The sequence below is a fragment of the Apium graveolens genome, chromosome 7, assembly GCF_009905375.1.
Source record: "Apium graveolens cultivar Ventura chromosome 7, ASM990537v1, whole genome shotgun sequence".
Classification (NCBI taxonomy): domain Eukaryota; kingdom Viridiplantae; phylum Streptophyta; class Magnoliopsida; order Apiales; family Apiaceae; genus Apium; species Apium graveolens.
In genome coordinates, this window is record NC_133653.1 from 266,863,587 (window position 1) to 266,873,833 (window position 10,247).

Here is a 10,247-nt window from a genome sequence, read left to right on the forward strand (position 1 = left end):
GTTATACAAGTTATAACTAAATATTAACAATGCAGGTTAAGCAAACCAATCTTCTCCCAACATAATTTTACAGGTGAGAAAAGGGAAACAAACAAGCTCTACACTGTTGCAGACATCAAAAATTTGGGTAGAGATTATATTCAGGTGAAAGATAGTTTAATTTTATATTACAAGATTAATTTTTTTGTGTACAACCTTAGATTATAGTAGTTTACTTAACATTTGTTGCTCCCGCATATAACACCTTTTATTATAGACTGAGTCATATGTAAAGTTGAAGTCACAAAGGTCGAACAAACGGATAACTGGTATCATTGTGTTTGTACATCATGTTACGAACAAACTGAAAACTTGGATGGAAAATACTAATGTGTCAAGTGCGATAGGAATGTTCCTAATCCAGATAAAAAGTATGTGAAGCTGTATATAATTTATTATACTTTTCTAATCACTAAAAATTTCAGACATTAATAATTCCATGATATGCAACATAGGTTCCAACTTTGCGTTATTGGTTTGGATACAACAGACAACATTCCTATTCTACTATGCGATCGCGAGGTGTGAACCATTATTGGGAAAACAGTTAATGAAGTTGAGAAAGAGGTACTAAATATTTCAGTCAAATAATACTTCTACATATATAATGAACATTTGGATTTACATATACTTTTGATTTAGGAGCAAGTGAAAGGGATCTTTCCATGGATGTTAAAATAAATTATCAATAAGAAGTACACCATTAAGTTAATGCTAAGGGAAGAAAACATAGATAACCCAACACAAGTATATGCTGCAACAAATATTTTCAGTGGTTTTGAGTGGGATAGTGACACAGTCATGGAACAATGCTCAATATTAAATACTACACAATCAAAGACATAGGTAGTCAAAATTATCTCTTCATTTCCTATTAATATAAACTTACAATACTAATTTATGATTCTTACAATGCCCCTAAAAAATTACAGGTATCCGGATCTACATACCACCTGGACAAACTGTCCCAGATGAACTTTGAAACACCCAAGAACAACAAGAAAAAGCACAAGTGAAGGATCTCTTTTTCAACATTAAGAATGTTAGTATTGAGTGCAAGTTTTTACAAATTATCAATTAACCGCTCTTTTTCATGTATTCTGGGAACCTCATGTAAAAACTAATGTATGCTCAAACTCTATTTTCCACATTATCGCACTTCAATTTTTTCAATCTCTTATATCTACTTTTATAAGCATTATTCTAATATTTATAGGTCAAACATTATACAAAGTAACAAAATGCAAACAAGTTTACTCATTATATTAGTAAGCCTAGCAAACCAAACACATATAAGTGAAGCGAAGACATAATCATATTATAACCAAGTCAAATAAATGATTCCACAACATGATCATAAAAATCAAATGATAAATCAGTTACAGAGTCAAAGAAAGCATTATAATATGTCTTCAGATTATATAAGCATAAATATCAACTTAAAAGGTTCATCTTAACATACTTCATCTGTGAAATGAGTTTAGTCATCTGGCTCACACTTAATCACAGTTACGTTGAAATGATAGTACGATTCTTTGGTACGATGAAAAACACATATATCTCCAAGCTTCAATCCCAGAGAGTCTCGAAACTCCAACCAACCATCATGAATTGTTGTACGCTTCCAATCACTTCTCTTCCTAACTTCCAGTCTTCATGCAGATTCTTCCGAGTACACATTTATGTAATCAATTCTCCCCCAAATGTTTCACAAATCCTTATACTCATTTGAGATATCCTAACCAAAACAAATTTCATGTTCATTACTTTTCATAAACTCAACTATAAAGTAATTGTTCTTTATATAAGCCAATGTAAAAAATCAGTGTTATGTGATACACGAAATTAGCACATACCACACCATGACAATATTTTAACATATGGTATGGTTGGATAGTTATCTCAAATCCATGAGCTCTCGCGACTATAAAAAAATTAAAAGAAAGCATTAAAATTATATAAATATTTCTATATGATATGTAGCCAATACTAATTAAACCAATGTATACATATAGTTGATTGAAAGGTACGAATAATATAGTTCAAACAATATTACCATTAGAAGTTGGAGGAGGCCCATGCGAAGTGGGCATAAATACTAGTATCAATAATCATTCGCGTGGTGTTGTCCATTGAAATTGAGGATCCTAAAACTGAGAATGAATTTGTGTTTATCTAGGGATTTTATTTAATTCAGTTTTCAATTGTATTATCTATTTATAATTTGATAAAATAATAATAATATTTATTATTATTATTATTATTATTATTATTATTATTTGTAGTAGTAGTGGTAAGTATAATACATTAATTTTAAATTTTTAAAATTTCAAATGATAGCTAACCACTATAGCCGGTCCCACCGGAGCACAACAACTTATAGGTTCAGCAAATTTTTAGATAATCAGTATTTCACATAATTAAGCCAATCAATTTAGCCAACACCATGGAAGATGCTCTTAGGGCACCCTAATATCAAGTTGCCATTTTCTTACCCTAATAAATTTGTGCCATCAGTAAACAAGACATGTTCCAGCAGATCATTCTGAGACATACCGCAAATGAAACTATACAAACAAAAATTTAAACAAATGGGGTGGTACCTAACCAAGTCATACAAAACCTTGTGCCGAAATCTTAAGTTGTTAAAGAAAGATCTTAAATATATTATATATTATTCAACAACTTTTTAGCATTAAATAGGAATAGTGCGACGTTGATCAACAATCCTACATTTCCTCTATACCATTGACATGAAAATGTTTGTTTAATCAAAATTTCAATTATTTTTAACCATACTTGCTTTGGTTTGTCATTTTGTCTTGTGTTTGTATATTGAGAAATTGTTGATATTTTTTATACAGGATTGAGATAGAGATATTGTTTTGGTGTGTTAAGGAACCAGTCACTCTAAATCTAAAGATATTAGATAAATATCATTTTCAAGATCTTATATTACATTCTAACACTTCCCCTCACTCAAAATTTCATTTTGGGTCGAAAAATGATTTATGCGCGCCCATCTTTGTAGCACTAATTTACCTTTCGAGTTCACAATTAAAATTAATTGTGAAAAATATTGGGGGTGGCTGGCAGGTTCGTGAATCCTCTCGTCAGTCTGAACTCAGATACCAGGTTGGAGTTTAGAATGAAGGACAAAACCCTATACTATGATTTGGGATGTCTGTATTGAATTTATAATGTTACATTTTACTACAGTTAAAATATAAGTGTAATTTACATCATGAGCAATGATTTGGTAATCATAACAAACTCTAAGAAGATATGGTTATGATGCAAATATCCCTTAATCTTAGCAGAACCCTTAGTCTCAGCAGAGCTTTCCTGTAATATCATTAACACCCCCTTTCAAACTGATGGGTGGACATGGTAGAACTGTCAGTTTGTGACGAAGAATCTTAAAACGTGCAACTGATATTCACTTCATAAGAACATCAACAAGTTGTTGTTCACTTGGAACAAACACAATGCATAAAGAGCAACAAATAACTCGCTCTCTATGAAAATGATAATCAATTTTTATGTATTTAGTGCGAGCATATAGGATTGGGTTAGAGGCCCAGTGTGTAGCACTAACATTGTCACAATGTAAAATCGGAGGTCATTTAAGCAGAATATTCAACTTTCTGAACAGGAATATAAGCCACTGGATGTCAGATGCAACATGAGCAAGTGCACAGTATTCATCCTCTGCGCTGGATCTTGAGACTGTACTTTATTTATTCATTGCCCAACTTATAAGATTTGGACCAAAGTATATACACATACCAATATTTGATCACCTATCACCTGGGCAATCAACCTAATCAACATCAGAAAAATCATAAATATGTTCATCTTGTGATTTATTTATATGAGTGCCAAAATGAGGAGTATTCTTCAGATATCTCAAAATTCATTTACAGCAACCAAGTGAATTTGACGAGGTTGGTGCATGAACCAGCACACCTGATTCACTGCATAAGTAAGGTCTGGTCTCGTGATGGTTAAATACTGCAAAGCTCCCACAACACTACGATTAACGGTTGTATCAAGAAGCGGAGTTGAGTCAGTGATGAAAGCTCAGAGCCTGGTGCCACCGGAGAGGAACATGGTTTAGCAAGTAAAAAAATTGCTCTTTTTAACAAGTCAAGAGCATACTTTGTGTGGCTAAGTTGTATTTGAAACCATTTCTATGAACCTCGATTCCTAGAAAATTGCTCAGCTGTCCTAAGTCCTTACTTCAAAACGAGAATTAAGATGACTAATTATTGATGATATGAACTCAATGATGGAGCCAATTAAGAGAATATCATCAACATAGATCAAAAGTATAGTCATAACATGAGCTACATTGTGTATGAATATAGAAGTGTCAACACGACTTCTTTTAAAACCCAATTCAAGTAGAAATTTGCTAAAATCGTTAAACCATGTCCTTGGTGACTAACAAAGACCATAAATAGACTTGTCCAAGAGATAAACATAATTCGAAAACTGTTTGTCTATAAAACTTGGAGGTTGCTTCATGTAGATAATCTCAGTGTGAAACATCGTGTAAAAAGGCATTTTTAATATCGAGATGATGAATACACTAATTACGGTTCATCGCAAGAGAAAAAACAAGCAGTATAATTTGAGGCTTCACTACTGGACTGAATATCTCAACAAAGTCTATGCCATATTGCTGATCAAACCCTTAGCAACTAAACGGGTTTTCTGGTGTTCAATAGTACCATATGCTTTTCTTTTAATCATAAATATCTGGGACTTGCTGGAACAAAGACCATGTTCTTTGCTTTAAATGCGCATTAAATTCATCAAGCATTGCTGCACACCAATGAGGGAACATAGAAGCATTCGTGTAACATGTAGGTTCATCATCCTCATTGTAAAATGGATTGTAAGCATACCGGAAGCATATGATGAGTAGCTATGCCAGTATAAGGAACCTTTGATTTTCTTCTGCCATCACGTTGGCGTGTAACCATCCGATGGATAGAATCACGAGTATTCATTGGAGCAAGGGCTAAGCTCTGAACATGAGAAGTGGTTTGAACATGTGATATGTGTTTCTTGGTGATAATTAGTTCTGGTGATACATGTGATATATTATCTTGTTGAATTCAAGGAATGGATTTAGGAGTAACATCTGTAGTTGCTGGAATCTCAGTTTACGTAAGAGAGTTGTTAGTTGTGATTTGCGGTGTTGATGGTATACAAGGAGATGTAGGTACATGAGGCTTTCTGAAATGGCTCAGAAAGATTAATCCACTTGATAAGGTTGGCGGTTCGGTTGAATTGAACCAAGACTTCATTTTGTCTATTGATTGTAGAAATCCAGATGACAATATGCTGGAAAATGGAAAAAGTTCCTTATAGGTTTTGTGGGATGGCATATGGAGCTTTTTGGTGTTGATAGCGTGATCAGCTATCTTCACATTTGAATGCCCAATACGTATCTGATTTGGTTTTGTGGTTCCCGTAACGGAATAAGTGATTTATACAGTTGAGTTATAAATGTGAATAACATACTAAAATTGGACTCTGGTGTTTACACAGCACACAACTACGTTTGTTTTATAAAGAGCATGCTAGTTAGTGATATGCAGTTTAATTTTGTTTTGTTTTGACAGAGATTCAAAATCATTTACAGATTACTGCTTTCATACTGCTTTATAATCCTGTTACCATAACTGTTTAGTTTAAACTGTTTCTACTCTGTTATTCATATGTTGGTACTGCTGAGCAATTATATGCTCATCCTTGCAACCTGTTATATATATGTCACATATGCCTAGGAGACCAGTTTGTCATGTTCAGGGCAGGATTCCAGTGCCACCACTAGCAGGATTAGTTGAGGTAGTTTTGTGAGGCATGTTTTATGTGTATGAGTTGCTATAATAAGTTAGTATGTCAGACTTTTAAATAAATGGTTGTTGTGATAATAAATAGCTTAAATCATACTTGAACCTCGAAAAGATCTTCGTATTGGGGTTATAATAGTGTAATAATAATAATCTAGTAGTTTATAATTATGGTTTGATATAATTAGTGACATCAACTCCTGACCCCGGGATTGAGGCCGTCACATAAAAGCTAAAATTTCTAAACCTTTGGATCATAATCAAATTTACGCATATAATTTATGATCTCTTATTCTCTCACTAAACACGGTCTTTTTTGAACCTCCTTCATATATATATATATATAGGTAAATGATCAAATAAAAACTAAACATAAAATAGAAAGCAGAAACTAATCAAAACCATTAGATCAATATAATCTAATAGCCCCCTAAAAGCACCACACTCTGCACCCCCACACACACAATCTCAACTTTTTCTCTCTGTTTTTAATTTAGTTTTTCCCGTCAAACGGTAATTTTTGTTTTAAATCCGATTTCACTGTATTTTTCTGCACCTCTCAAAGATCGATTTGCATACCATATATGTTATAATTCGAAGTAATTTTTAAAAAGAAATTTATTTGGTTTCTAGTTTCTATTCTCAAATTGGTTTCTATTAGAGTAGTCATATATATATATATAGGGAGATGATCAAACAGAAACCAAAATAAAAATAGAAACTAGAAACTAATTTTAAGCCATTAGATCAATCTAATCTAATGGTCCCCCTAAAATCACAACACCCAACTAATCTACACCCTCCCACACCCAATCTTAAATTTTTTCCCTCTATTTTTAATTTGATTTTTCCCGTCAAACGTTAATTTTTTTTTAAAATCCGACTTCACTGTATTTTTCTCCATCTTTCAACGATCGATTTGCATACCATATGTGTTATGTTTCGAAATAATTTTTTTTAAAAAATTATTTGGTTTCTAGTTTCTATTATAAAATGGTTTTTATTAGAGTAGCCCTATATATATATATATATAAAATCAAAGACATCACTAAAGACATCAGTAAAAATTTAAATATTTTTTTTAAAATATGTTTAATACATTATTTATAAACTAATAAATGATATGAGTAGAGGGGTATAACAACATATATTTAATCAAATTTCGTGTTATAGAACACCTATAACCGTTACTTATTGGTATCAATGTTAAACTTTATTTTTTTACAAAGGTTTCAAATAAATAATCGATGTTGAGCTAACAATTGACATAATAATGTTATACAACCGATGTTAAATATACAAACAAACATCTGTTATTGATCAATAATCGATGTTAATTATTCTTAATAGCTTATGTGATATATGTTTAAATAGGCGTGATCAGTCTAATATAACAATATTGAACATGACATTACTCAGTTATACTATAAAAATATGATTATAAGACATCATAAATCTTCCCAAAACATTGTGCAATATTGCTTTAGACATGGGGGTGAACACCGATGTGTAAGTAAAACTACCTCTAACATCAGTCATGAAGATGTCAGTCCTTTTTTACATAGACATCGGTTTTTACCCCATGTCTAAGGTCATTTTTAGTAGAGTTCATTATCAGTATCTACTACTTGTTCTTTTATAACAATTTTTAAGCTAAAAGAAGGAAAAAGCTACTAATATTTGATCTTAGAGAGCGTGTGTATGTTATTAAGAGAGAGAACACAGTTTAAGTGACTAACTAACTAACTAACTAACTGACTAAGGGGTTATTTGGTTCGCCAAATTCTGGAATCAGGTATAGGTTTTGGCCATTTCAACCCCATACCTAATGTTTGGTTCAAAAAAATTGAATTTGATACCCATTCCTTAAATGCCCAAGGTATGGGTTTTACATACCCAAGTAGGGAAGTGGGTACGAGAGAGTGGTATGAGTATCAACTTTAATTCTATTAGTTTAAATTTTATTTTAGCAATTAAATGTAAATTTTTAATACTAAAATAAATTGATGAATAAAAAATATATTAAAATAATAATGAAATTATTATTTCTAATTAAATTAAAATTATCGGCTTAAAAATTTTAAATTAAAAATATTGATTCCAACACTCAACTAAATACATGATATCAGATATGGTACCTGATTTCCATACCACTCTAATCCGATTCCTAATTTCAACCTGATACCACATCTCGAACCAAACGACACCTAACTATCTTTCAGCTCTCTTCGCTGTTCACGGGTTATCTTCTGGTATTACTAATAATAGTAATAGTCAAAACCAAAGTTTCATCATTCCAAATTGATTTATATAAATATTTAGGGTTTGTCGAGATACGATTTATGTAGGAGGACAAATATATGAGCTGTTATAAGCTCGACGGTTACAAAGTGTAACTCCTATTTTAAAAGTCACTAGCTACGATTTTAGAATTTGGGGGATGAACGAGAATTGGATGATAAGAGATAAACTTTGAAGATAGATTCTTGTCATTTAGCTATCATGACAAGAGAAGATAAAAAGAAATAAAGAATACTTTATATGAAAGTGTTATTTATTACATATAAATTTTTGTAGCATTAACCTTTTTAGATATTACAATAAGTTAGGTAATTCATTCTAGTGGGTATTTATTTCAGATTCTAACCAAGATATTTTCAATTTATTCTCCTTCATTTCACATCTTAAACCATCTCTTCATACAATACCCCCTCTTTATTTTTCAAAAATGAGTTTCTCCTCATCAAATCAAAAAGGAAAATCGTTGATGATTGAAGAGGAAGAAATCCATAATCCGGAACCGCTAGCCATGTACGATCCAAATCAGGTGAATGATTTTAATTGAACTCCTTGAAGAATTAAGTATGTGTGCATGTTAATATGAATGTGCAACTTAACGAGTTTATTAATGTTACTTACAAAAATTAATCTGTGTCATAGATCGAACATGGATCTGAATCAGAATCTGAAGATAATGATGTCAAGAATGATGGACATCAAGAAAAGGTAATATTGAAAAAAATTTGGTGTAAATATTTGTAAAAAAACATGATAAAATTGAAAATAGTCATAATTTACCATGATATTATGCATTTACTTGGTGAAAACAACTAGAGAAAGAATGTGATTATTTTTGTATTTACTTATAGATATGTAGGTGTGTGTATATATTTGTTTGGATCATAGTGCCTAATCAATATATAAAAGATCAATTGTTTATTTTGTCAATGATCAAACAGGAACACCAAAGCAAGCAAGTTTTGAAAGGAAAATCCATTATGAAGAACACGAAAACGGGTCTTTACGATATTTCGGTAGAAGATGAAGCCAAAATTCGGGAGAGGGACCAGGTTACTTATATAATATAATATGCTAGTGTACCAAAATTTAAGATTTTTAAATGTAAAATAATTTGTATCTTTATAAGTAACTTCGTAAATAAATTTGAATTTTTTATTAAACAAATATATATACTAACCATAGCATAACTTGTAATCAGGTATTCAAAACTTCTCTCGAGTTTGAAAAGTACAAGAACTCTTGGATCCCATGTCGGAAAGGGTAAATTGATGGACAATTGTGACTAGGGAACGCACAAATGGTGGAAGAAACGAGAAGGTATATAAAAATTGCAAAGAGATATTATCCTTGCTAGCTGTATAAATTATCATTAAGATTTGATCACATTATATTTGGATAAGTGGCTTCTTTTTCCAAACATTTATAATTTGTCATTAATTAATTATAATTAGCTTTACTGTGAACCTCATCAAGTTTTTCCCAAAAAAAATATTATTCTTGAAAATAGAATCAGTAATAACTTATATTGTAACAATCTTTTTGTTAGTTCTATCATCGCCCCAGCTTGACAAGACAGCTTCCTTCAAAGAAGCAGGTCTATAGCTTCATACGCTATGGCTTTGTTACAACGCACAATGAGGGACTATGTTCATTAGAATCCGCTGAGAACCTTGTTGTAAGTTATATGCCTAATAAATACAAATTTTTATGCTGTAGTATGTGTGTATATGTGTTGCTAACTAAGCCTTACAAGCAGCCTGAGCCCAATTTAAGAATATATGGAACAAAAAATTGAGGTGGGGAAATGCTACACTTTCTCCAACTTCACTATCAAGGAGTATAAGCCGGAAGACAAATACAAATGTGTATGAATGGATAAACAACTTATATTCAGCAAACACACAGATGTACGCGAACTTGATGAACACGAACTCATGATTGATATCAATGGTTTTGATTTCTTTGATTTGTATGAACTTTGTTCACTAGCTAATCAAAATGTCTATCTAACAGGTACATGCATCAATGCCTATTAATTCT

The 10,247-nt window shown here is 31.6% G+C and overlaps 1 long non-coding RNA gene across 1 annotated transcript; it reads left to right on the forward strand.

The window, feature by feature from the left end:
• Positions 1–9,143: 9,143 nt before the first annotated feature.
• On the forward strand, positions 9,144–9,959 carry LOC141671757 (uncharacterized). Its single transcript, XR_012555237.1, has 3 exons — positions 9,144–9,256; positions 9,406–9,524; positions 9,754–9,959. It is a non-coding gene; the product is annotated as an uncharacterized LOC141671757 (long non-coding RNA).
• The last annotated feature ends 288 nt before the right edge of the window (positions 9,960–10,247 follow it).